This window comes from Saccopteryx leptura, chromosome 1, assembly GCF_036850995.1.
Source record: "Saccopteryx leptura isolate mSacLep1 chromosome 1, mSacLep1_pri_phased_curated, whole genome shotgun sequence".
NCBI lineage: Eukaryota > Metazoa > Chordata > Mammalia > Chiroptera > Emballonuridae > Saccopteryx > Saccopteryx leptura.
In genome coordinates this window covers 315,824,701-315,851,517 of record NC_089503.1, presented here as the reverse complement: position 1 = coordinate 315,851,517, position 26,817 = coordinate 315,824,701, and the positions used below count along the sequence as shown (strand labels likewise).

General features: G+C 53.7%; 1 protein-coding gene across 1 annotated transcript in view; it reads left to right on the top strand.

Annotated features, from left to right (window-relative positions):
* Positions 1-26,817, top strand: part of SHISAL1 (shisa like 1) — a 119,000-nt gene that overhangs the window by 35,392 nt on the left and 56,791 nt on the right. The gene's annotated exons all lie outside the window — the stretch shown is intronic.

Below are 26,817 nucleotides of genomic sequence, written 5' to 3'. Positions count from 1 at the left end.
ATGGAATTTAATGACTTTATCTGGGGAGGAGGGATGTCCATTCAGGAAACCATGACTTCAGGGGGTAGGGTGGGTGTCTGAGGGTGTATCTCAATTCAGGACTTTAGGAAGAAAGCAAAAAGTGTGTTGAAGATCTTTGCTGTAGAATTATGTGTGTGGTTTATCAGATCATTCGCTATCTATATAAGTATATATTGTATCCCGTTGTATGTCACACACAGATACATGCAATGAGATAAGAATGAATTGTGTGGTTCTGCACCCTCTCCCAAGTTAGCTAAGAGAATGGCTTCTGGAAACCCCTTCGCTACGAGAATGACCTCTGGATTAAAGTCGAGGCAATGCTGTTATTTATCCCCAGCTATTCCCTGCTAGAACTGTTGTTTCTTCCATTAGAATCCCGACTGTTCACTCTAAAGAACACTAGGCTCTCGGTCAGTGTTAGTTCATGAGATTGTCACCAGCCACCTTTCTAAGACTCACTTCTGCCAAAGGAGTCTGCAAAAAGCCTGTCACCTGACCTAAGTCATCAGGAAAGACTTGGACCGCCAGCTGCTGTGTGAGGCCTATTCTGGGTTTTTAGCTACTTACGCTTTTGCTGTAAAGTAATTTCCAGGCCAGGCTGCACTGAGAGCAGCCCTACCCCCACCCCCTGCCACCACCAATGCACCGAAGCCTTGAACACCTATGTCCAATACCTTATCCCCAAATCAGATATTAATGCCAGTATCAGTTAGCTTCTGCTGTGTAACAAACCATCCCACATCTTTGTGGCTTAAAATAATATTTAATAAATATTTGTTTAGCTCACAATTCTGTGGGTTGCCTAAGGAGTGCGTCTGGGTCGGCTCGGCCTGTTTCTGCTGAGCAATCTGTATCATGCGTCTGTGGTCGCAAGACAACTAGCAGGTGGGTTGGCAACAGAATGGTCCAGGATGGCCTCACTCCTGTGTGTGGTGGTCAGCCAGCTGCTGGTTGGGGCACTTGGCCTCCTCCAGGCAGCCTCTCCAGCAGTCTAGCTGAGGCTCACGCACTGGGCATTAGTGAGGTCCTCCCAGAGATGTTAACAGCCAGAGAAGCTCCATGTGTGACCCTGCACAGGTCTCTGCCCCTCTCAAGGCCTCTGTTTCCACCTGCATAATCTGCGGAAATAATGTGTTCCTTTATCAGGCACAACCACACCTGTCCCAAGGGACTTGGAGACATGACAGGAATGATGTGCAAGGGTGCTGAAAGCCATGAAGGGGCTGTTTAGGGAAGGCTTAGACAGGTAAGACGAAGACCTAAGGTCCCTTTCTGCAAATCCGTGATCCACTGGAAAGTCTGGATCTATACCCTCCAGGAGCCGGGTAGACATCTGCCTGCCCAAGGCCTGGGAGGGCACCCCTGGCAGGCCTTCTCCATGAGAAAGCTCAAGGCAGGAGCACTTTTCTAGACTTTCTTCATTTCTACCAGAGATAATCTTTGTTAGGATCAAACAGGACCAAACTGCTGAATTTCTTGAGGAAATTGTTGATTCTATTTTTTTTTTTTTGAGACAGAGATAGACAGGGACAGAAAGAGATGAGAAGCATAATCATCAGTTTTTCATTGTGACACCTTAGTTGTTCATTGATTGCTCTCTCATATATGCCTTGACCGTGGGGCTACAGCAGACCGAGTAACCCCTTGCTCAAGCCAGTGACCTTGGGTCCAAGCTGGTGAGCTTTGCTCAAACCAGATGAGCCCGCGCTCAAGCTGGCGACCTTGGGGTCTCGAACCTGGGTCCTCTGCATCCCAGTCCGATGCTCTATCCACTGCGCCACCGCCTGGTCAGGTGGGAAATGTTGATTCTTAACTCACCCTTCAGGCGACCAGGGAGGCTGGTCCTTCCCAGACACCAGGCTATAGCAATCTGGGGAGTATGCATGTAAGTGAGTGTGTGGGTGTGCGCACATGTGAGTGTGTAAGTGTGTGTGTTCCATTCAGTAGCTGATAAATTGACCCACAAGCTAAGGAACAAAAGTGGAGATTGAAAACCGAAACCTGGCTTCCGCAAACATCACTTATACCAGTGGTTTCCAACCTTGTTACACACAGGGACCAGAGAAAATAGGAAAATTATTTTGGGGACCACTAAGGTAGAAATCACCCTGAGCATAAGCAAGTTCCACTAAGATCACTGGGCCTATAATATTCCTACAACATCAGGGTGGTTAACTCTTTGGCCTACCATCACAAAATTTCCAGCAGACTGATGATCTGCAGACTGGTGGTTGAAAAACACTGACTTACGGAACAAGAAGATGTTCTTATTTCGAAACCAGTCTGAAGTTTTCTGAAGATAAAAGAGGCCTTTCAGATGTGCCCTGACTCAGGTTCAAGGACCCGGTTATAATGGCAGAGCTTCAGGGAACCAGGGCACTGAAGGGGGAGGCAGAAGGCAGGCCACTGCCTGCCAGGTAGGAGCAGGACGGTGCCCAGTGGTCGCTGACAGGAGGGTGTTTATGACTGGTGCCCACGGGCAACCCCTCTGTACCTCCCTGCAGGCGGGCTAGGTCTTTGGCCTTTTCCCATACCCATCATCTGACTAATCGCTCCTCCCCTCTTGGCAAACACCCTCTATCTGGGAACTGTCAGGACTCACTGTGGGCTGGGAGCAGGTTGCTTTTATTCCTCCTTGCTTCTGACCCCTCACTCCCACTGGGAACTCATTCTTCCCACCCTTGCAGGCACAGCACAGGGCTTCCCCAGGTTTCCCCAGGACTTTGGCGAGTCTCATGTCAGACTTCATACTCTCGTGGGCTCTAAAGCTCTGCCCGTCCAGCCCAGCTCAGCTCAGCTGTGGTTTAGGGGCCAGGGGCGTGGCCAGTTTCTCCCCCTCCACTTCTACCCATTGCTGGGTGTGAACTTAGCTGTAAACTGGGGGAGGCCTTGGGGGTGGCCGGTGCATCTCTAGGGATTTATTTCCCTTCGGGATGTCCTGCTGCCTCAGGAAGTGTCACACGCACGGCCTGAGCTCTGCCAGATTCCTCCTTTCTTAGGCCAGGGTCAGCCCCCCAGCAGGATGTGGGAGGCCGGCGGTCCCATCACTCTGATGATGAATAAGGTCAGGACTAGCAATTACCTGCTTGTGAGGAGGCCAGGGTGGTGCTGGGAGGCCCCAGGGTAGGGGCAGGGCCAGCAGGAGCACCGCCCCTCCAAGGACTGACAGGCAGCCTCGAGGGCGGGCTGAGAGGAGGGGGCCTCCTCCTTTGGGCTTCAATCTCCTCAGGTGTGAAATGGGACCAGTGAACCAGGCTGTCTAGCTAAGGAGCGCGGGGTGTCCTCACATACATGGTCACTCGTGTGGCGCGTGTGGTGCGAGAGGAGCGCTGTCCCTTGTTTAGCCCAGGGCAGATAGCGGGTGCACTGACCCAAATAGTGTCAGATGGGAAACCTGAGCAGGATCCTGGAATGTCCTGCAAGAATTCTGGCTGCTGTCCAGTCGCTGCCGCCAACCCTGCCCTGCAGGGACCCCTCCTCACCGGCTGGGCCAGTGTGCCTGATCCAGCAGGCCAGCCCTTCCAGAGGGTGGGGGCTGCCCCGGGCAGAGGGACTCACGCCCTGGCTGTGCCCCTCCTTCTCAGAGTGCTCCTGACTCGCTAACGTGCAGGCAGCCCAGCCACAGACTCCCTAAGACAGCTGCGTGACTGAAGAGGGAAGGGAGCCCCGAGTCCTGCCTGTCACTCATCAGCTTCTCACAGGACACCCCACATGTCCTCCCTGTCCTTCTAGACCCCTATGGAATGTGAAGTCCACACAACTAGAAACCAGTGTCCAGCACAAACCAGGTCAGGCTGGTGCTCCAGCTGTAGCCCTCCCACAGCTGCCAATGGTAGGGGTGGAACCCATCCCACAGCCAAGGAAACAACCCCAGGCAGGGGGAGGGCTTACTCCAGACCCCACGCTCTCTTGCTTGTGTAGTCACTCAAACCTGTGCTAAGTGGCAGGGTAGCCCAGTGGTCACACACTCCAGCTTGGAGCCAAAGTGCCAGGGGTGGATCCCATACCCTAACTATTCAGACATTTGCCGTGGGCAAGCCACTTAGCCTTTCTGGGCCTTGGTCTCTTCATCTGTGGAATGGGCCTGATCACAGCATTTGCAGTGGGAACTGGGCATGAGGAGAGTGCAGAGCTAGGCTGGCACCAGGCCAGCAATGTCAGTGTTTGCTGTCATGGTTATCTGTGTGAGGCCTTGTGCTAGGACCTGAAGGGCAGAAAGTGAGAGAGGCACAGTGCCTGCCTTCACGATGCCCAGGACATGAATCATGGCCAGCCCCAAGCCCAAGGTCGGCGGGTACCCAGAGGAGGATCCCATAGGAGGGGACATTGAACAAGGCCTCAGCCTGTGGTCAGGCAACCAGCACAGGTTCTTGCTCTCTCCATTGTGAATAGAAGAGGCACACTGAAGGAGAGTTTGAGAAAGAAGGACTCCTCGCTCATCCCTGTCCCTTCCCCAGTAACGATGCCTCAGGACGCCTCCCTCCGCCATCACATCCCAGGGTCCGGAGGGGGTGTGTGGCTTACTTCCATGGTCCTGAGGCATGTGGTCCTGGGTGTGTTCTTTAGCCTCATAAAATATGGTTACAAACCTCTCCCTTGCTTGGGATGATAAGAGAAATGAATGAGATAACTTACAAAAAGCATTTATGGGAGCCAGGCCTTGGATAGCCATTCACTAGGCCTTGGTCCCTCCTCCCACTTCCTCTGTAAATTCCAGGCCCTAACCCTAGCCCTGCCCCTGAGCCAAACCCTAACATGAACCCTGAACAAGTTCAGGCTGTTGCAAACTCTATTGAATGGAGTCACACAACTCATTTGATCATTTCTCCAAATAATTTGTGACTACGATACTTTCACACAAACCTCTTTGTGTCCAGATGTTCTTCAGGGACAGTCCCCAGGAGCGGATGCCGGGACTTGGTTGCAACACACTCGGGCTCCGCCCCTGTGGGGAGGGGAGGGGAGGGGAGGGAGCACGTCCTCTGAGAAAAGTACTTGGGATTTTCTGGGTGAGAACTGCTTCAGACAAGTTCAGGTTGGCTCTGATGGGCTGGTGGTGGTGGTGTGTGTGTGTGTGTGTGTGTGTGTGTGTGTGTGTGTGTGTGGCTCTGTTTCCTTCAAGCTCCACAGGTGTCATCCCAGGTCCCATAGCCAAGACCTTGCAGGGTGGGTTTGAGTCTGAAAAGTCTGATAATCACATCATTCTTCTAACATCCACGCTGGCTACATCTGTTAGCTGGGCTATTGTAACAAAGGGCCCTAGCCTGGAAGGCTTGAAACAACAGACACAGATTATCTCACTGGTCTGGAGGCCAGAAGTCCAAGATCAAGGTGTTTGCAGGGCTGCTTCCTTCTGAGCCTCTCTCCTTGGCTTGTAGACCACCTTCTTCTTCCTGTGTCCTCCATGGCCTTCCCTCTGTACCTGTCTGTGTCCTAACCTCTTCTTCTTATAAGGACAGAAGTCATTTTAGATTAAGGCCCACCTGAATGACCTCATTTTTTAATTTAATCATCTATTTAAAGACCCTGTCTCCAAATACAGTCACACTCCAGGGGGTGAGGACTTTAACATATGGATGGTGAGGAACTCAGTTCAGTCCATCACACTGGCGAGTCATCATAATTCTAGCATCATTCCGAACCCCAGGATCACTCTTCAGTAGCCCCCATACAAACACCCTCCTGACAACACCAGGAGCTCTGCCTCCTCTGGGGAAACTGAGGCCAGGTAAGACCGTGACTGGCCCACGGCCACACAGTCAGCCAGGGACTGAGGCAGGACTTGGACCCAGGCCTGGCTCTGTGCAGACTCCATCAGCTTCCTAAAGTGGTCAGGGACAGTTTCGGACTCCCCAGATGCCACCTTCAGGGGCTATGACACCATCAACTGCTTTATTTCAGGTTGTAGGTGGCAGACAGGGGCCAGTCCTGGAGTGAGCTGGAGGGGGCAGAATGATACCCACTTACTTCGGCACCCACAGTGTTGGCCCCTGCCCAGCACAGAGCCACTGTTTGAAAATTGTTGGGCAAATCGTGACTAACACAGGGCCACATGGAGCTGACCTTTTCCACGTCTATTCATGGGGCCCGAGCTAATTCTGAAGCCCTCAGCTGTCACAGAACTGGATCATGGTGGAAGTTGATGGGGTTCTTCAGGGAGCAGGTCTGGCCCCCGCAGGCTCTGGCCTGCCTCCACCTGCGCCAGGGCTCCAGCCTGTCACCGCACCACCCAGAAATACCTGGCGACCACCCGGTGGAATGAGAAGCCCACTTGGCCCCAGCTACGAATCCCTCGGCTCCTGTGGTTCCCGCAGCTGGCAGTGGTGAACAGCCTGACAAGACAACAGCAAGGCAGGGAGCTGCCGCAGCAGAGAACGTGTCTTCGGCCCAGCTGGGGTGGGCCGGCTGTGTGAGAACTGAAGTTCCAAACCCCCAGGCTACGGGGTTCACAATAACCAAGCCCCATTTATGTTCAGTTGCTGCCTTTGAGTGGTACTCAACCTGCACAGATGCCCCACTTAACAGATGGGGAAACCAAGTCAGGGGTCAACACGTGACCAGAGGAGCCTCAGCCAAGGAAGGGCAGTGCAGGGATTTGTACTCACACCTTATGGGGGGGGGGCAAGAGAGAGGATGGGGGGGTCTCCTAGTTCTCTGTCCCCATACTTTGTACCTAAGTCCTTAGCCCATTAAGAATCCCATTGGGCCAGTTCAGCAAGACTTGCCCTCCTCTGGATGTCCAATCAAGTTCCTTCTGGTAATTTTCCATCCAAACTCCCCTCACCCTGTTCCTTGGCTGTAAATCCCCAGCTGTCTTTGCTGGGCATCGAGTTCAATCTCTCGCCCCTGATGCAATAGCACTGATCCCTCTAGACTGGTCTTGAATAAAGTCCCTGGCTGTTTTTAGCAAGCATCTGGTGCAAATTTTTCTCTTCAGCACATGCCCTTTAGCCCCCACCAGCCCCATCATGCCCCCCAAAGCCGCACATTCCTGAAATCTTACTCTGCATCTTGGCTCAGAGCCCTGACCACCCCTCCCCAGTGGGTGCTGTAAGCCCCCTGCACCCTGGCTCACACCTGTAAAATGGGTGCAGAGGAGTGAGGGAACCACACAGGCAACGCACACGGCAGCTCGCAAGCGGAGCAGGTGCTCAGCAAACGTGCGTGCCTTTCCTTCTCTGGTTCTCATTTACAAGTCGCCTCAAATCTGCCAGCAAAGAAGGGGTCCACGTTACTGGGATATTCTGTCCTCCAACCAGAAAGCAAAATCCCAGGTGGTCAGCTAGCGCCCGCTCTCAGAAACAATGACATCCACCTAGCTCCTGCACCTTCATTTATCTCTCTGTTTTGATGCTCAAAAGAACAGGCAGGTGGCCAGCCACAGAACTGAGCGGAATAAAAGGACTAGGAAGCTATTGGAATGGCGGCGTGGCCCAGCGGGGCGCGGGGCTTCGGCAAGATTGGTTTAGGGCTTTGTTTTCTCCTCAACCGGAGCAGCTGAATCTGAAATGTTTTAGATGTTTGTCAGGAGTTTCTTTTCTTATCCTCAGACACGCTGCTCTCAGAACTGGCCGGAATGCTCTCAGAACCAACTGGGTGCCTCCTGAGCGTTCTGCGGCTTTCCCTTGGTCCACTTCCATGGTAGGGCCTGGAAAGTGTGATGTTTCTAGCTCTCCTGGGAGCCAGGCTCTCGGAGGCCTGCATTTTTCATGCAGGGAAATGCAGACCCAGGGAAGGGGCCAGGTCAGCCCAAGGTCACACTGCACATGGGTGCAGGAGCTGGAGCCTGGAACCATCCACCCCCTTCTTTCTCTGCCTATTTCAAAAGGCACCTGCTTTGCAAAGCCTTCCCTGCACGCCCTGCCCTATCCCAGATTGGATCCGGTGCCCGCTTGGGCCCCTGTGGCCCACTAGGTTCTGTCATTAGAGCCTGAATCAGGCTGCACGCCATCACTATTGATGTCACTCCCACACCCTCCCCGTGGGCAGGTGTGTCTGAGCCCGCGAAGAGGCAGCAACAAGTCTGAATGAATGAACGCACGCAGATCTTGCTCTCTCCTCCAAGCAGCCTCCAATCCTGCTCACGGTGCTGGGGGCGGTGGGTGGAGACCTGACTGAGAGGCTCTTTTGTCTCCTGCCAGCTCAGTCCTGACAACTGGCAGTGACTTATAATAATACCATTAATAACAACAACAGCAACAACAAAAGAACAAAAAACTCACCGCTGTCACCGGCCACCAGCTCTCGAGTCTTACTATGAACCAGGTGCGTCTTCCACTGTATTTTATTGAAGGCCCGTGACTGCTTGGCAGGTGGGTATGATTATCCTAATTTTTCAAACGAGAAGCTGGAAACTCAGAGAACTGATTCCTTCCATGAATGAGGGCGTCTCTCACAAAGAGACCGAGACTGTTCTAGGTAGGGTGAGGATGGAAGGGTCACAGGGCGAGGGCTGGGTCAGACCAGTTTGAATTTGGGATGGTACTGGTGTCCTGGAGCTGCGGGAACAGAGCGCCTTATACAGGGTGTCTTGAGGCAACAGAAATGTATCCTCTCTGAGCCTGGAGGCCAGAAAATCGAGGTGTCGGCAGGGCTGGTTCATCTTGAGACCATCCCAGGTCTCTCCCCTGGCTTCTGAGGCTTGGCTGGCTGTCTTCAGTGCTCCTCGGCTGATAGGTGTGTCATCCCAGTCTCTGCCTCCATCTTCTCACGGCTCTCTTCCTGTGTGCTGGTCTGTGTCCAAATTTCGCCTTTGTCCAAAAACATCGGTCATATTGCATTAGAGCATCCTGTAGTATGACCTCAGTGAAATGATATCTGTGACAAACCTATCTGAGGTTAGGACTTCAACATATGAATTTGGAGGGAAACAGATGACACAATTTAACCCATAACAACCATCCAAGGATGCCCAATGGGGGCTTTAGATAAGCCGGGCCAGCCCTGGAATCATTGAGGTCAGAGTGAGTACCAGGTAGGCAAACTGGGGAGAGGCCACCTGGAGCAGGGGACCAGTGAGGGCGCAGGGAGCTGTTGCCTTTGTTTCCCATCAGGACAAATGCTTCCACCCCCACCCTACTCTTCAAACCGTAAGTCCAGGGTTGTCCTTGGCCCTCCCTCTCCCTCAGCCCCCGGATCTGACCCCTACCTCCTGAAGAACTCTTGAACCCGTTCACCATTCACAAATAAAGCAGGTACATGAATAATATTGCTGACGCCAAGGTCTGCCTCAGGGGAGGAAAGCCTGAAGGTGGGTGGAAGTGTCAGGAGGTGAGGGGTGTTTCAGAGAGGCCTCCCTTCTTCACTGTGTTTTAATTTAATTTATTTTTTTAATTTTTCCATTACCTTGAGAGAGAAGCATCAAGTCACTGTTCCTCTTGGTTGTTCCATTTAGTTGTGCACTCATCAACTGCTTCCTGTACATGCCATGACTGAGGATCAGACCCGTGACCTTGGTGTGCTGGCATGACACTTTACTCACCGAGCCACCTGGTCAGGGCAAGGCTTTCCTTCTAAAAAGACACGTCCACCAAGGCAGCCAGGGAGGAGGAGGCCAGCCACAGGGATATCTGAGGACAGCAGAACTATCTGGGAAGCAGGAGCCGCTAGTGCAAGGGCCCTGAGGCAGGCATGTGCTTGACCTTGCCCGGAGCAGCAAGGAGGACAGCACAACTGGAGTGGAGGGAAGGCGCAGGTGGGAAGGATGCAGGAAAGGAGGCCTCAGAGGTGAGGGGGAACCTCATGTGCCCCCGTCCCGAGACCCAGTCTCTGACCCCGGCTTCTTCCCCTTGACCTTCCCGTCTGGCGTCAGGAGAAGTCTTAACATTTGAGTCACAAAGCCTCATGACCAGGTCCCCAGGCGGGTCCTCGCCGCACACAACCAGCCTGGCTCCTAAACCAGCAAGAACAAACAGTGCATGGTTTTCATTATTGAAATCACTTTCTATAATAATATCATGAAACCCCAGGGAAGAGCGATGAAGAAAACCCCCAGAAATAATGAAATAGAGACAACGGACTCACTATGAATAGAAGCCCCATTTTTTTTTCTGTTTTTCTTTTTCTTTGCAAAAAAGCACAAAAGGGATCTCAATATTTCCAAAATTTCCCATGGCTTCTGCTTAATTGCCACAAAGTGCCACTTTCTTCCTGACGCTTTAATCAACCAATTTAGATGTATTACTGTGCTTGACACACGCTTGATTTCTGATAAATGAAACAAAAATACACATTTGAAAAAAAAAGCTACTTGTACAATCAAGAGCAGCAGGCCTGGCTCCCTGCTCATGTTCTGCTCAATGTTTCTACAGAATCCCAGTTTGTCCATCCAGCAAAGTTTTTGCTGAGGGCCTACTGTGTGCCAGGCCCCAGGGAATAGCAGGAAGCACATAGGTAGAGACCACAGCCTTCATGGTGGAAAAAACATTTGCAATAATGTAACAAGGGAGCAAAATTCACAGATGGTCGGGGTGCTTCAGCTATGGGGGAAAATCTAAAACCAACAGGGACAGGGGAATCTCAACAGAAAGTAGCCAGGCAGGGGTGAGGGTAGGGGTGGACACTAGACCCACTGACACCTTGTTGAAGAGCTAAAATCTTTAGAAAAGATTTGAGGCAGACGAGCCAATTAGTGGTGTCCGTGTCTTAGGGCCAGAGCCTTGCAGGGAAGGGAAGCTGTGAGCCAGGCTTGGTGAGGGTGGAGATGGGGTTGCCAAGAGCTCGGAGCGCCCAGGGGCACGGTCATTCTGACTTCAAAGGCGTCACCTCAGGAGGCTCTCTGAGAGCAAATGGGAGGGTATGTTCACCACCGCTGTTCCCCAAATGTCTCAGCTGCGAAGTTCTGTGATCCCCAAACCACCTGGGCTGGGAGACAAGGCAACATTAAGGTTCAGGAAGTGTTTGTTCTCCCGACAACCCTGGGGAGGATCCACACTGGTATCTCGTTGTGTGCAGAGGTATCGGGGCTTTGGTCAGAACTTCACTCGACACTTCCACCGTCGTGCTGGATGGACACTGGCCTCTGGCATCGGCAGCGGCGGCGAGGGGGTTGCGAGAGGCTGGCAGCAGGATGACTCTGGGCAGCTGCTGTAATGGTCCAGTGCCTCAGATGGGGCTGTCATGGAAGGGACTGGACAGAACCCAGCAGCGGTTATGAGGCTGAGCCCACAGCATCTGAGGAAGCTGAGGAGAGGAGTCTCTGATAGGACAGCAGAGAGAGCTGGGACTGCAGGAGGGGGCAGTTAGGGACGGGAGAATGCAGAGTCCCATTGAGGATCTGCCTGCAGACCCAGAGGCCAGGGTGGTTGGTGGCATGGGTTTGGCACTCAGGAGAGACATTTGGCCACAAGGTTCGGGACTTGGCAGCCTATGGATGGACAGGAGAGGAGGAAGAGGATGGGCAAGGTCAGACATATAACCCAGGAGAACTCCTGCCTGCCCCCTTCTCTGCAGGTGAGCCATCTGAACAATCCCCAGCCCACTGCCTTCGCCACTATATCCTCGCTGAATGAATGAATTCTTTCTCTAGACCACCGTAGGAGGGTTTTAAGCTGATACCTTAATGCAGAAACTGGCGCTCATTACAGCGATCATGTGAAATACCCCCGAGGCTGCCGGGCCTCAGGAGGAGATTGTCAGGAGGAGGCGTGTGCAGGTTGGCTGCCGGGGCAGGCAGCTCTGACCCCCAGATAAGCCGACCTTTCAGTCTGCGGGGCCAGGATTTGGGCTATAGACACCAGCATGTCCACCTCCAGCTGGTCCACGGGTGAGGACATGGTTTGACTGTGGATTTGCTAGCAGGTCAGGATTCTATGCAGTCTCTGGGTGGAGATGGACGGGCTGCAGCAATTGCTGGAATTCTGCAGGCAGTGGGGATGTCCTCCCCGTATGCAGAGCCCCAGACCCTCCTGATAATAGCCCCTCACCGACACCTCCGGGGGGCAGAGGGCTCAGGTCCCACTCGGTTATACCTGGGGTGTAACTGTCAGGGTCACCTAACCTCTCTGGACCTCAGACTCCTCCTCTGACATGGGGGCATCAAACAGCCCCCCAAGCCGGGGCGAGCGCGTTGCACAACCAGAGCTCTGAGAAGCACAGAAAGCAGTTTGATTTGTTCCAATCATGGCCTTTACCTTGCCCTCTCTGCCCCCTATGATGGGCCTGCAGCCCTCTGTCCACCCGGTCCACATCTACCTGGCCTCTAGCACTGGCCTGCTGTCTGTCCTCCTGCCAAGCTCTGGGGCCCAGGGCCTGGGCTGGGCAGAGCCATCTCTTCTCTCCTCCTCCCCTCCCTTGCCCACCAGGGCAATGGGAACAGTGACACTGACCCTTGTGTGGAGTGGATCACTGTCGCACTATCCTCCGAAAGCAGAGCTCCAAATTACACTTGATTGTCTCTTGGAATGGTGAGCTCTCTACCTGAGGGGACTGCTCATTCTAATTATCCCCCCAGCTCCGACAGTTGGTGTTATTCCTCTGAATCTGCCCGAATGCTGTTCCTTCTGGTCCCAGCCCTGCCCACCAGAGATGCAGAGGGCACGGCCATGTCCTCTCTGCCCAGCTCTGCCCTTCAGAGGTTGTCTTTGCTGGTCACCATACCTCGCCTATCCCACGGAACCACAACACCAATGCCAAGCGCCTACTGTGTGCTTTAGAAGCGCCAGCTCTGTGTCCCTTGAGGTGTATATATCGCACCACACCCCTGTAAAGGGACAGTCCCTGTTTTATACAAGGGTAAACTGGCAGGGAAAGGCAAGCCACTGGGCCAAGGTCATAAGCCTGTGAGTGGCCACTGTGGGGTTTGCTTCTAGGCTATCGGTTTCAGGTCAATTCTCTGAGCTGTTGAACTGTCCTGCCTGCTCAAGTGAAAACAGAGGAGGCCCAGCTGGAGGCTGGAGGCAGGGGCCCGCGAGGAAGGCCTCCCACTTCCCAACCCTGGGGTGAAGGTGGGGGTGGGATGGGGGTGGGGTAGGATTGAGGTGGGAGCCGTGAGCCAGCTCCACAGCCTGAATCAGGGCGTGACCGTTTTCTCACCTTGGAAATGGAGACATTTCCCCATCTGGGAGGACAGGTGACTTGCTGAAGGTCACTCACTAGGAAGTGGCAAAGCCAGGATTCAAACAACTTCCTCTGCTCCAGGCAGGTGGGGGGGAGGACCTCAAGGACAGCAGCCAAGTGCGGGCTCAGCACTTTCCCTATGACACTTCCCTCTCCCAAACAGCTGGCAGGGCTCAGCCACGCCCCCAGGATGCCAGCAGCAGCTGGCCACCCTTGGAGGGGGGCGGGGTCTTCTTACTCCTGCTGTACACGGTGTGTGTGTGGGGGGGACAGGATGTTCAGCTTTCCAGGCTATTCTTAGCTGCTCAGGGGCCTACAAGCAAGGTCACCCTCCTGTCCCTGAGAGAGAAGTGAGTCAGATTCGGACACGCTGACAGAGGGCCTAGTAGGAGGTCTGCCCTGCTCTGGAGGCCAGAGGCAGGCTTGCATTGGGCAGAGGGCCTGGTAGGAGGTCTGCCCTGCTCCGGAGGCCAGAGGCAGGCTTGCATTGGGCAGAGGGCCTGGTAGGAGGTCTGCCCTGCTCCGGAGGCCAGAGGCAGGCTTGCATTGGGCAGAGGGCCTGGTAGGAGGTCTGCCCTGCTCCAGAGGCCAGAGGCAGGCTTGCATTGGGCAGAGGGCCTGGTAGGAGGTCTGCCCTGCTCCGGAGGCCAGAGGCAGGCTTGCATTGGGCAGAGGGCCTGGTAGGAGGTCTGCCCTGCTCTGGAGGCCAGAGGCAGGCTTGCATTGGGCAGAGGGCCTGGTAGGAGGTCTGCCCTGCTCTGGAGGCCAGAGGCAGGCTTGCATTGGGCAGAGGGCCTGGTAGGAGGTCTGCCCTGCTCCGGAGGCCAGAGGCAGGCTTGCATTGGGCAGAGGGCCTGGTAGGAGGTCTGCCCTGCTCTGGAGGCCAGAGGCAGGCTTGCATTGGGCAGATGGCCTGGTAGGAGGTCTGCCCTGCTCTGGAGGCCAGAGGCAGGCTTGCATTGGGCAGGGGACAGAATGCGGACTGGATCTGGGTGAGATCCCCCCAGGCTGCCATGTGGAGGGAGTCTGGGAGGAGCTGGGCAATGAAGTGGGGATAAAGGCCAAATCTAGCAAGAGTTGGTGGGGTCTGAAGTTAGAGTACAGCCAGCTGGACCCCTAAGGGGTAGAGACAAAGAGTGAGGTAGAGACGGCGGCTAAGGGTGGACATCAGATTGCTGATGTGGGTGTCTAGTGAACGGAAACGCCTTTCCCTGAAGTGGGAACAGAGAGAACAATATCCAGGCTCCACATCAAGCCTCCTGCCCACCCCTTTGACCTCTTACCCACTGTTTCCTTCACCCTCACTCATCTGTTCTACCACTCGTCTACCTGTCGACACACTAAGACATACCTCCAAGCATCCCCTCCTCCCAACCCACCATGCATCCCCACCTAGTGATAGTTACAAGCATTAAATGAGTTCATTAATACATATAAAATGCTTGGAGCAATGCCTGGTACCTCAACAAATATTAGCTGTGGGTAAATTATTATTGCTGTTATTACTGTCTCCACAAACTCACCCACTCATCATCCACCCACTCACCCATCAGCTACATGTCTATCACCCATCCACCCATCACTCACTCACTCAGTCACCTGTTCAACCACCCAGATATCCGTTCACCTCTCCATGAAGCTCTCCATCTACCCACTGTCCCCCTGCACGCTTATCTTTCCATGAGTTCACTCCCCCATCATCCATCTACCCACCCATTCATCCACCTATCCACTAACTCACCCAGCCATCCATCCACCCACCCACCCACCCATCCACCCATCATTCATCCCTCCATCCAGCTAGCCAGCCAACCAGCCAGCCATTCACCCACCTACCCATACCTAACCATCTGTACATCTGTTCTTTCATCTACATACCCCTATCTTTTTCTCATTCCCACATTTCTCCATGCACTTATCCATAGTTACCCATCTATTTCAATGCCCAGTAACTCTGTTCATGTCCCAGGCTGCAAAGACATGGGAACTTGAATCTGACACGGGACTATTTGTGTCATTGGGAAGGACAGGCCAACCAACACAAGGCAGTCATCTATCAGAATGAGGGTCTCTGCCCTAAAAGCCAGAGGGAAGCAGAATGAGCTCATCTGAGCAGACTAATCAGGGGTGTCTTCCTAGAAGAGGGAGAGCTGTCTAAAACCTCCCCAACCCCAGTGCACCCAGCTAGCTTGCCCAAAGCAGGCTCCAGCGCTGCTCCGCTCCATCCGCTGCCTCTCTGGGTTGCTTCTCTCACCTCTGCAAAAATGATATTGTTATTTTCTCAGGACAAAACCACGCTGTTGAGACAGGAAGCCTGTGTTTTATAGTAACAATAATAAACCGACACTCCATGCTGAAGGCCTCAAGTCCACCTGTCAGCCCAGGGGAGGGAGGGTTAGAACTGGGAAGGGCCTGGGAGGTAGAGAAGAGCAGGTCTTAATTACACCATGGAATTAATCACGGCACCTTCACGGATGGGACTTTGCACATGGCTGTCCACCGTGAAGGAGCAGCTGATTTGATTTGGGGTATGGGGAGAATTAATTAAAGTTGGGAATGAGCTCGAAGTGCTGAGGATGAAAGGTGCAGGGCAAGTGCTAAATGCACTTATTAATAAAACATCCGTGCCGAGCTGCAGGCACAGCCAGACTGCGCTAGGGGTCCCGGGGGAGCTGGGCTGGGCAGCAGCCACTTCCAGCCTCCTGGGCTGGCTTCTGAGCCCAGGCTCGTCGGAACCACTTATACGCAACCTCTCACTTGAAGGCCCGCTCTGGGTTGGGGACGCATAGCAGGGTTGGACCCAGGCTATCCCTCAGTAAGCTCCTGGGGGTAGCAGAAGCAGAAATAGATGATAGTGTCACTCAGCATGACCAGGGCTGTAATGAGTGGAGGGTCCAGAAGAGACAGAGATCCATCCTGGACTTGGAGGAGTCTTCCAGAAGGAATTGATGAATGACCTGTGTCCTCAAACATGAAATTGAACAAGAGAGACAGTCGAGAAAGAGTAAATGGAGAGAAGTAGGATCTGGTGGCATGAAAGAATGGTATATTCAGAAAGGATAAGAGCCTGACCAGGCGGTGGCGCAGTGGATAGAGCGTCGGACTGGGATGTGGAGGACCCAGGTTCGAAACCCCGAGGTCGCCAGCTTGAGCACGGGCTCATCTGGTTTGAGCAAAAATTCACCAGCTTGGACCCAAGGTCGCTGGCTCAAGCAAGGGGTTACTCGGTCTGCTGAAGGCCCGCGGTCAAGGCACATATGAGAAAGCAATCAATGAACAACTAAGGTGTCGTAACGAAAAAAACTGATGATTGATGCTTCTCATCTCTCTCCATTCCTGTCTGTCTGTCCCTATTATCCCTCTCTCTGACTCTCTGTAAAAAAAAAAAGAAAAAAGAAAAAAAGAAAGGATAAGAGACTGAGCAAACCCAGAATGGCCAGGGGCAGGAGAGGGCGCTTGGTAGCAGACTCTATCCGGTAGGCAGTAGGGAGCCACAGAAGGGTCTGGAGGAGGAGAGTGGTGCTGTCAGATTTGGGTTTCACACAGATCCCTTTGGTTCCTGTTTAGAGGGTGTTCCGGTGGCCCAGAGAACAGAGTCAGGAAAACAGCTGGCCACTGCACATGTCCAGGCAGGAGAAAGGGAGGCTTGCACTGGGCGGCACCAGTGGGCACCAGGAGTGGCTGAGGGGCTGGAGCTGGCAACAAGTCAAGATGTGCTGTCAAGGGCAGAGTTTCCACACAGATTGGGCCCTGTGTCCGTGGCCCCGACCTCATCCTGCTCTGACACTATGCTTCAGGTCCTGGGTAGGCCATGGCCAAGGGCGTCTCTGGACGTCAGCCCTGTGGACCAGACCTCTGGGGAGCTGCTCAGCAGCCTGCCAGCAGCGGTCACTGCCTGGCTAACTCCACCTCGCCCCCCACTGCACTGATGATGACTTCGCTTCCTCCCTTCTCCCTCGATGTGAATGTCTCTGAGATGACTCAGGTGTCCCCTTGTGGTTGGAGGATGGGACCTCAGCTTTAGTGGCCAGGTTTAGGAGCTGGGCTCTGAGGTCAGGCAGACCTGGGTTTGAAGGGCCTCAAGCAAGTTACCTCTTAGCCTCAGTTCCTTTGTCTGTGAGTTGGGCATGACAGCAGCCCATATCACATTAATTGAGGTGATGCCTCTCAAATGTCCCACACGAAGCTCAAAGACTAGGTGTCATTATTCTTATGATGATGATGACGCAAAATGCCCAGTGCAGGGCCTGCACATAGTACAGGGGTCCCCAAACTTTTTACACAGGGGGCCAATTCACTGTCCCTCAGACCGCTGGGGGGCCGGACTATAAAAAACAAACAAACTATGAACAAATCCCTATGCACACTGCACATGTCTTATTTTAAAGTAAAAAAAGAAAACGGGAACAAATACAATATTTAAAATAAAGAACAAGTAAATTTAAGTCAACAAACTGACCAGTATTTCAATGGAAACTATGGGCCTGCTTTTGGCTAATGAGATGGTCAATGTGGTCCTCTCACTGACCGCTAATGAAAGAAGTGCGGCGGGGGCCAGATAAATGGCCTCAGGGGGCCGCATGTGGCCCACGGGCTGTAGTTTGGGGACCTCTGGCATAGTAGGTGCTTATGATTCAGCAGCTGGTATTATGGGCAGCGACATGGTAGCTGTAGGCACTAGCTACTAGCGGGGATAGAGGTTGGGGAAAGCAAGGTGAGTCCCTACTATATGCAGACTCTGTGCAAAGGCGCTTGCTCACATGGCCTCTGCTGACTATCTTCTATAGGGTTTTTGAAAGGTAGGAACTGTTGTCCCCACTTCAAAGATAAGAAAATTGAGGTTCAGAGAGGGAAAGTGACTTGTTCAAAACCTTCTGCTGATATAAGGCTGACCCAGGAGTCTGACTCTGAAGCTGGGCTAATTTTGTACTTTTCAAAAAAAAAAAAGGACATTATGATAGTGAGAAGGCTTGATGTGCTGGTAGCCTCAGGCCAGTCACTGGACCTTCCTGAGCCTGTTTCTGCATCAATTGGGACTCATGTATGGTTCTGCGGTTCCATCTTCACAGGTGCCTCCCCCGGGTGCTCCCAGGATGCGCTGGGTGCAGCCGGCAGCCTGTCCGCTCGCTGGCCTGGGCTGAGGTACCAGACATCACGTTCTGGGGATACCGCAGAGCAGGAGGTGAACAAAACTGACAGCAGAGGGCTTGGCCCCTCACTTGCTCTGGGTCCAGGGCGGGAGGGCCAAGACAAAGGTTTATTCTGGACTCCAAACTGAGGCCACGTTTTCTCTGATCAAGAAAGTGATGTTGGTGTAAATGGTTCTGAACCTAGAAATCTAACACAGGGCAGGCAGCAGCTTCCATCCACCTGCTGTGTGACTCTAGGCAAGGTACTAACCTCTCTGATCCTCCTGCTTGTCAGCTGAAATACTGCAAAAATAATAGTGTCTTTCTTATGGTTGTGCTGGCCAGGTTCATAAAAAATGTTTGCAAAGCCCCAGGCCTGACCTGGGGTGTATACATCTGGTATCTGGAAGCTAGAGTTGCCGTTCCCTTCTCCTCTTCCAAGGAACCAGGCAGCCAGGGGAGCCCTGGGCAGGGCCTGTGGGGCGTCCCATCCCATAGCCACAGGCACAACCCCCCTCATCCTCCTCATCCCAGCTGCGTCCCATCAGGCCCCAGAGTAGCCCTCCAGAGGTTCTGATTCATCTCAGATGTTGACCAGAGCCTAGACTATGGCTGGCAGGCAGCCGGACAGGCGGAGGGCTACCTGGACAGGGCCACGGGTTCCGCCCAGCTGTCCAGGCCAGGGTCAGCTTTCCCGCAACCAGAGCCTCATCAGAACGGAATTCAGACAGATGCTGGAACCCACCACCAAAGGCTCCTCTTTCCCTGGGTTCTGTGGAAACACGAGATTTTGCAATAATAAAGGTTGTTTTGTGAGGCCAAGCCAAACAATTTACAACATTTAGAGAGGCCGCTCAGCAAAATCAAAAAAGCCTAGAATTCCGACCCCAACCATGGGGCCTGAGCTGTCATACCCCAGACAACCTGCCTCCCAATGCCTGGGCTGAACCTGCAAGAAGCCAGGGCTGGGCTGAGCCTGCCTACATGTCTGAGCCAGAGGGGCCTGACCAGGTGGGGGGAACCCAGGCTTGGGGAGGCAGAGCCAGGACGTGCTCCCATTTCAGTGCTCTCTACGCTGTTTCTTATTGCATTGAGGTCAAGAGCCAGGGCCCAGGGCAGGGGCAGACCCCTGTTTGAATCCAAGCTCCACCACGTCCCAGCTGTGTGACCCTGGGCAAGGCATTTAACCTCTCAGGGCCTGTTATGTCAAATAGAAATGCGCAGAAGCAACTCCTAGGATGGTTGTGAGGTTCAGGGAGCCCATCCAAGTGATATTGTGAGGAACAGGGCGCCCAGTAAGGGGAAGCCCTACCTTGTTTCAGTTAGTTAAGCAGACGTTTACTGAGCTGACACTGGGTGCTCAGCCAGGAAGGGAGGAGAGAAGGCACACTTCCTGTCCTCAAGGTGTCAAATTAATTTGAAAGAAAAGGTAGATGTTCATCTCAGAGGTTAGGTGACTTGTCCAGAGCCATACGGCTACGAAGGTGAGACTCCTGTTCTGGCCTACGTTGCCTTGTCCTGGGGATTTAAAATGACCAGTCTTTAGAGCAAAGACTGAGGCTTCTGAAAAGGGGCTGCTTGGAACAGTAAAAAGAGCCCTCACATGAGAATCTTCAGATTTCAGTCCCCCGTCTGCCTCTTACAAGTGGGGTCACCTCAGGCCCTTTCCATAACCTCGCTGGGCCCTGCCCCTGCAGCTCTGAGCTGAGGACAGCTCCCTGCCCCGCCTCCTGCGTTTTCTCAAGGTGCACACAGGTGTGGGGGGCACAGGGACCGAAGAGGCGGCACCTGCGCCAATTACCCTGATTACAGCTGTTGCTGTTACTACTGCTGGGCCTGCCCGCGGGGAGTGCTGGGCTGTGTGGAAATTAGGCCTCTAGCTTGGGGTGCCTGGATCAACCTACTAATTTGCATCATATTAATTCTCATCATCTGCGCGCTGAGTTTGAGATGCAGCGGTGACATGCAGCTGCCCGCAAGGGTTGCCAGCTGCAGTGGGATCCTAACCCAAAGAGACACAGGGAAGGGAGGCTGTCGTCGCCCATACAAGCTCAGTGCCAGGAGGTTTGGGGTGGGTGTGAGTGCTCTAGGGCAGACCCTGCTGGGGGTCCAAGGGATGGGTGGGGGGTGTCCCCATAACAGAACCTCTCCACCTCTACCTTTCCTCGTGCCACACCTCTTGTGAGCCCAAGGTTGAGGCTGCCCATTTGAGAGAGGAGGAGACCAATTTGCCCAAGGCCACCAGCTGGCACATGGGAGCCAGAATTCAATGTGGTGGCAAAGCCAGGGCTCTCTCATTCACCAGGCCTTCCTACAACCCTCGAGCTGGTGACATAGCGTGTCATCTCCATTCTTGTCTCACCTGCAAAACTTGTAATGACAGATTGGGGAACAGCGCCTACTCCATAGGCTTGTTGTGACTTAATGCACACAACGCACTGAGAAACCGGCCAGAGTCTGCAGTGACCCGGGAGGAGGTTATCATCAGTGACAATGGACAGATGAGAAAACCGAGGCTCAAGGAGGCCAAGGACACAGGGTCTCTGGGGACTCTTGTTTTTCAGCTTTGAGAAGTGTAGGTGGGTACCACCTAACCCCTCCGGGGTCCCGCTGCTCATTTGCAGTAGACACACTCTCTCCCCTCAAGCCCCCCATGAAGAGGTTCCTGACTCATGGACACCAGCGGGCTCTGAGCCTCAGGGGCCAGGGGCAGGCAGGTCTGCAAGGCAGTGTTCCCAAGTCTCCAGTCTCCCTGCCACCCTGGGAGCCATACCTGTTGCTACAGTCAGCTGCCCATGGGTGCCGCAGGGGTGCCGCAGGGTCCATGCTGCTGGCTTTTTCCAAACTGATGGGGACCGTGTCTTCTCTTCCTTGTTTTGAATTTTCTAAAACGTGAAACTTGCAACCTGTGTATCATTGGCCAATATGTCCCCGTTACTCACACAACCAGCACTAGGAGGGGATTCCAAGAACGAGAAAGACCCGAGAGTATGCAGGTGCTTTACTTGAAGACAGGAAGCCATGAAGATCCATAACTCATGTCTGAAGAGGGACCTGCTCTCCGAACAAAATTGCCCATGGCACATGTGGGCAGGCCACTCGTGGGGATGGAGGGGAGGGGAAATGGGGATCAGAACACGGATGGCCTTGAATGCCAGACCAGGGGCTCAGGCTTCTTCTGAAGGCATGACAGCAGGTCTGCAGGCAGAGGGGTGGCTAGGTCAGGGTTGTGCTATGCAAAGACCACTCTGAGGGGCTTCTGCGGGAGGGATGGGCTATAAGGCTCTTCACCCCATAAAAAAGCAAGTAATGAGCATGGGTATATTGGTTTTTCTATTGCTAACTAACAAATTTAGCAGCTTAAAACAGCCACCATTTGTTATCTTACACACAGTTCTGTAGGTCAGAAGTGTGGTGGGCTGGGTGAGTTCTCTGGCACCGGCCCCGCTGGGCTCCTGCACCTCTCCAGGCCCCTCCAGGGTGCTGGCCACATGTAGTTAGTTCCTGGGGTTGCAGGACGGAAGTCACTGTTTCATCCTGGGTGTTGTTTGAGAGCTGCTCTCACCTCTTTGCCCTGCAAACCCCCATCTCAGCACCGGCCTGCCTTGTGTAGAATCCTTCCTCACAGTGGCCTCTCTTTGACCACCTCACACCACCCCCCTTTCTGCTGCCACTTGGAGAAAACTCTCTGCTTTTAAAAGGCTCATGTGATTAGGGAAGGTGCGTAGGATAATCCAGTGTTTTTAAACTGCAGATCTGCAGACCGGTCCACCAGAAATTTTGTGCCAGTCCATGAAAGAGTTAACCACCCTGATGTTGTATGAAGATTATAGACGCAATAATCTTAGTCAAATTCACTTATGCTCAGAGTGATTTCTCTGCCTTAGCAGTCCCCAAAATAATTCCCAAGTGTAAAAATGTTGAAAACCCACTGGGATGATCTATCATAAGGTCAACTGGTTAACAATCTTAATTACATCTGCAAAACCCCTTTGCCACTTACTTTAACCTTAGGGTAACCCCAAGGGAGCAGTCTGGGTTTGCAGGTGCACTTTTGATGCAGACAGAAGCCCTGTCTCCTCTCAGCTCCAAGGGCTGTCAGTGGTCCTGCCAGGCCTCCTGCCAGGGCCAGAATAGAAACTGTGTTCACACCTTTGGCCCAGAGGGAGGCAGGCAAGAGCAGGGGGGCCTGGGCACTGGGCAAACCACCAGTGCGGTGCATCTGGCCTCAGGGAGAGGCTTCCTAGACCCAATGACCAGCTCACCACACCTAGTTTCCCAAACCTCCAGAACCAATTAAAAATCAGTGGCCATAACAGTGGCTTCCGCATACTGAACACCTACTATGTGCTGGGCCCCAAGCAGCTAAGACCCACATTTTACAGATGAGCAAACAGGCTGGGAGTATGGCCCAGGCCGCTGCTGCATATGGGGTGCTGGCTTAGTGCTCTGGCTCGAGAGCCAGTGTCCCTTGACTGTCCTGCCATCTACGTGACCTGGCTCTGCAGCCACAGGCAGGCGATGGCTTTACTATGACACGTAGCTCCAGTGGCCAGGTAGGAGAGCAGTAGCAGCAGAGGCACAGGGCGGCCATGACCTAACAGGCCTCATAGCTCAGAGCAGGCAGGGTGGGAGGCAGAGGTCCAGCTACTGGCCAGCTCCTCCCACGCTCCAGGGGCCTGGGCCCAGTCCCCCGAGCTCAGGGGGCTTCTCTCCTTGGGATAAACAAGGGGGACCAAGTAGTGGCTGCAGTGTGGGTGCTCCATCCCCTTTGGCTCCAAGAAATGAATGACCCGCCCACCACCCCACCCACTCCATAGGAGGGACCAGCTGGCCAGTGGTCCAGGACACAAGCCCTTGAGCCAGGCTGACAGTTCAAATCCCGGCTGGTCCACATCCTCAGTGGGTGTCTTGTGTATGTGTGTGTGTGTGTGTGTGGGGGGGGGGTGTTTCAAAACATCTCAGAGCTCAACTCTTTGTGTCTTGAATTTGGGAAATGGGGGCTTAGGGTTGGAACCCAAAGATCTTGAAGAGGGAGAAGGAGGGACTTGGGGCTCCTTGGGCGGTTGGGCAGCTCCCTGAAGATGGCAGGAAAGTGGAGAAGATGAGGAGGAGGCTGGAAGCCAGTTGTCATGACCCCCTGCCCCGCACCCACCCTGGGGTCTCAGCCTCCAAGTGCCCCTCCCTCCCACAGAGCCTTCCGATCCTGGACGACAGTGGGATGCCTACTGCCTGCATCTTTTAATTAAATGGCAGTGATTTTGACGTGGCAGGTGATCTTCTCGGGAAGGCCTGGCTTTAAATTTAGCTCCCTCCTCAGCCAGCCCTTTGAAAAGGCTGCTCTTCACCGAGAGAGAGCGTGTGAGTCATCCGCCAGGCTGCCTGCCTGCCCGCCTGCCCGTCGCCGCCACCCAACTGGGGAGCAGCTTCGATTGCGGGGGAGCAGGCCTCCCGAAGGCAGAGAAATAGTAAATAGGGACGGATTAAAGGCGGCCGTGGATACGGAGCCCGGTAATGGTAATGGTTCCCATGGCAGTCTGTGTAATTACCTGCACCCCCCATCTCCACCCCCTTTCCAACACCCGTCCCCCCTCTCCCCCAGCCCTCCCCAGAGTGGAGACAGCACATATTTGCTGAAGGCTCCACAGATGCCCATGCACTTGCTTGTCACCGCTGATACCTCGCGTCTGCCCTGTCCTGCTCCGTGGATGTGCACAGTGTAGAAGGCTGAGGATGCACCCACCCCTGTCTTAGTCCTTGGAACGGTCGGGGGTTCTACATGGCAAGGAGAAAAAGGAGCTTTGCACACATGATTAAATCAAGGATCTTGGTGGGGGGCACTTTGTAGATGTGATTAAATCAAGGATCTCTGGAGGGGAGACTATCCTGGATTATCTGGGTGCCCTTCGTGCAACCACAGGTGTCCTTCTGATTGGGAGAGAGGGGCTGTGCACACAGGGAAGTGGGCCACATGCAGATGGGACAGAGGGGGCTGGAAGGTGCTGGCCTTGAAGGTTGAACACCATGACCACAAGCCAAGGAGGCCCACAGCCACTAGGAATTCTCCCTCTGACCTTCCAAGGAGGATGAGCCTGCTGACCCCTTGATGTCAGCCCAGTGGAAATGATTTTGAGGTTTCTATAAAACAACTGTGTGTTGTTTTAAGCCACCATTTTTGTGATCATTGGTTACGGCAGCCACAGGAAATCAGTGCACAGGGGTTGGGAGAGGCGAATGAATTGGCCCACAATCACACAGCTGGTGAGTGGCCGAACTGAGGTTAACCCCCAAGGCTGACCAGTGCCAAAGCCCAAGAAAGCTCTTGCCCACCCTGTGACCTTGGAAGGGAAAGTGAGATGCAGATCAAATACCTACCAAGTGCTAGGTATACATTTATTTGGGGCTAACCAGCAGGACTTTCCTCATGGTTATAGTCTCTTATTTAATCCTCATGTTGACCCTTTGAGGTGAGTGAAATCATTTCCATTTTGCAGATGAGGAACTGAGGCTCAGGAAGGCAAAGTAGCTTTGTCCAGGTAAGAAGCTGACTTCTGGGCAGGGGGAGGTACAAGGCCCTGGGAACACAGTGAGGGCAGCCAGCCCAGCACGCAAGCAGGTGCATAATGGAGGTGTAATGAGCCCATGTAGGGGCCAAGTCGGCCCCCAGTCACTAGTTGGCTTAATGAGGTTGGAGCTCAGGGTACCTGGCTGCAGGGGAGACTGGGAAGGCAGGCTGGGCTGAGGGGAGATAGGGCCGCAGATGCCAGGAGAGAATGATTGTTTCAGCCTGTAGAAAATGGTTGTTGATGGAAGTTTAACATCCCATGTGTCACCCACATAGGTAGGAGCTTCTTTGGGCAGTGAGCTCTCCTCTCATCTCTGGGTGTCTAGTTTCACACCTGAATCCAAGGCAGGCACAGACAGAGCCCTGCTCAGTGATGTGGGGCGGGGAGGAAGTGTTGGGGAGGTGGGGCTCTTCTGAACGAAGTTTTCAACATGTCTTGAATGCACACACACAGGCACACAGATCCCTCATGCATGGATACACACACACTACACAGCTTCAATGACCCCAGAACATAGCCTCTGCAGGCAGGGAGCTCAGAGAATGGTCACCTTTCAACCTAAGCCCTGCCCCCTAGAGCACTGGGACCTCTGACCTGTGTCTTAACCTCTCTGATTCTGTCCCCATCACAATAAGGAACGATCGCTCCCCATCTTGGGATGGTTTGCAGGTGCCAGGGAAATGCTTTCCGTAACCTATCTCATTTAATCCTTGTGCCATTCGGTGAGGGAGGGGCTGCTGTGACCTTCATTTTAGAGAAGGAGACACTTGGGGAGGTTCTGTGTCACGTGGAAGGGCCATATGGCTAATTAGGGACAAAGCACCACCTTGCTCCAAATCTATAAGCCTAGCCACTGGAAACACCACCTCCCTGACAGCCAAGCTCTTTACTGCAGCCTAGACCTCACCCTGTTAAGTGGTTCACAGATAGCCTTTGCCCCTGGATGAACATGATCCCCATGGACAGTGCCCATGTCTGGTCCATCAGGGTAGACTTAATGTCCAGCCCAGAGCCCTGCTCAAACCATGTCCATTGGAGAAGGGGCATGAATTCCTGGGTTTCAGATGGGGAACTGAGGCACCCCATGGGTGCAGGCTTCCTGCAGGGGGCACCCTGGCACTGTTCCCACGCCCACCCTCCAGTTGGGGGCCTCAGGCACCCATCTGGACCCCAGTCCCATCAGCACTTGGATCTTGAAGGTGAAAGGTCCATCCTTGAAGGGCTGCCTTAGTAAGGACAAAGGTGCTCCAGTACAGTGGTGGTACCTGCGAGTGAATCACAGGTGTGGGGCCTGGGCTTAAAAGTCAGGGAGATCTGAGCTGGAGTTCTGGTTCTGCTCCTCACTGGCTGCATGGCTTAGGGCAGGAGCCCTAACCTCTCTGAGCCCTAGTTGCCCCATCTATACAATGGGAAGGACCCACCCAGTGCTGTGGTGAGGAATAAGTAAAATAAAGTGTGTAAAGGGCTCCACCCAGTTCCTGGTAAAATGAAGCCAGTTCTAACGCACTGAGAGTCTCAAGGAATGAAGGGGGGGGGGGCATGACCTGCTCTCCAGGACACTTAAACCTAGTCTCTCTCCCCAAACGACTATCCATCTGTGGGGTCTTTAAAGACATACAAGGTGCCCCCCCTCACCTGACCTTCTTTACCACTGGAGGTCACTGGACCAGGGACAGAGGAAGGAGGGGAAACGGGCTTACTGAGTGTGACTCACTGGCTGAGGCCACACAGAGTCTAGCACAGCCCTGTCCTGCAGGTGAGGGGTGAAATGGGGGGCTGCTGGGAGGCGAGGTAAAGAGGAGGAGGCTTGAACAAGAGGGGGGCCCAAGTAGTCGTATCCACTGTGGTCAGAGAAATTGAGCTTTTCCCTAGGAAGGTGGACAGAGGATCTTGCCCTATGAGAAGGATTCTCCTGCCCTAGACTGCTCCTAACATTGACCTGACTAGAAGGAATGTCTGGCTTGACAACAATCCCTGGGGTAGGCGCACTGCAGGGTGGGGCCCTCCTAGGGCAGGATGCAAGCAGGGCTGGGAGAGCCCTG